The sequence below is a fragment of the Sus scrofa genome, chromosome 5, assembly GCF_054392235.1.
Source record: "Sus scrofa isolate SSC_HxYL_T2T_F1_AM1 chromosome 5, Sscrofa_HxYL_maternal_Yorkshire_Landrace_v2.0, whole genome shotgun sequence".
Lineage (NCBI taxonomy): Eukaryota > Metazoa > Chordata > Mammalia > Artiodactyla > Suidae > Sus > Sus scrofa.
This window is the reverse complement of record NC_139387.1, coordinates 25487035-25488120: the sequence shown is the minus strand read 5'-3', so window position 1 is coordinate 25488120 and position 1086 is coordinate 25487035. Positions and strand designations below refer to the sequence as shown.

General features: G+C 61.3%; 1 non-coding gene across 1 annotated transcript; it reads right to left on the bottom strand.

Moving 5' to 3' along the window:
- Positions 1 to 203: 203 nt before the first annotated feature.
- Positions 204 to 285, bottom strand: TRNAS-CGA (transfer RNA serine (anticodon CGA)). The gene has a single exon. It is a non-coding gene; the product is annotated as a tRNA-Ser (tRNA).
- Positions 286 to 1086: the final 801 nt, after the last annotated feature.

The window sequence follows — 1086 nt, the reverse complement described above, 5'->3', positions numbered from 1 at the left end:
AAACCTGAAGTTACGGAACTCTGAAAGTGCCTTGCATCCTCGCAGCTAACAGAGTTGGTTGTGCATAATCACGCTTCTCATGATTACCCTCATCCCACACAAATCCAGGATTGGGACCTTCTGGCCCCTGTTTCCGAGACACGAAGTGCTTGAAGGGCAGGTGGCAAGACTAGAGTCTCCGTATAAAGGGGAAAAAAAGTGACCGTCACGAACAGGATTCGAACCTGTGCGGGGAAACCCCATTGGATTTCGAGTCCAACGCCTTAACCACTCGGCCACCGTGACTCACGAAGCTGTTCTTCGCCGCGCGCTTACAGAAGGGGTCCGCATAGCGACCAGGAAGGGCGTGTGACAGCGAGAAGCTGGGCCAGGCCTAATACACAACCCAATGACCTCCTCCCACCCCGCTCCTTACCGCTTCCTCCATGCGGCTCAAAGGAAGAGTCAAGCGGACCGGGTGACCCTAGGAGGGAGGGGCTCCCACCCAGCGAAGACGAGGGTCTTAAGGAGCGCCAAGCTATTTAGGAGGCGATGGCGAGGCCTGCAGAGGAAGCGGTTGGGGGAAAGGGGCTGGGTCCCACGGTAGCGGCTCCGGGATTCTTCGGGTTATGGGGTGAGAGGGGTACCTGGGACAAGGAGTTAGGAGCGATGGAGGCTCCGGAGAGTTTAAACGGGAGTCTCTTGGGGATGGATGAAAGGAAGGATCTTTTTGGGGAAAAAGACCTGGGGTTCCTTGGAATTAGGAACTCTGTCGGTTTAATAGCTACGAAAGCAGTCGCAGTCATGGGCTGGGGGCTCCTTAGGCAGGGGCAACGCTTTGGCGTGGTACAGAGTGTACCCCGCTCCCCCGGCTGAGAAGCAAGAAAAGGCTTCAGTTAAAAAGGGATCTCAGGGGAGTGTGCGCCCCCTCCAGGAAGCAGCCTCCTCCCCAAAGCTCTGGCCTCCGCCGCCGCCGCCGCCGGGGAGGCCGCCAGGGTCCGCCCCGCTCCCGGGGCTCCGCCGCCGCCGCCGCCGCGCCCTGCCGGCCGGCAGGGGGCGCTGCGCGAGCCGGGGCCGGCCTAGGCGGCGGGAGGCGGCGGCCGCGGC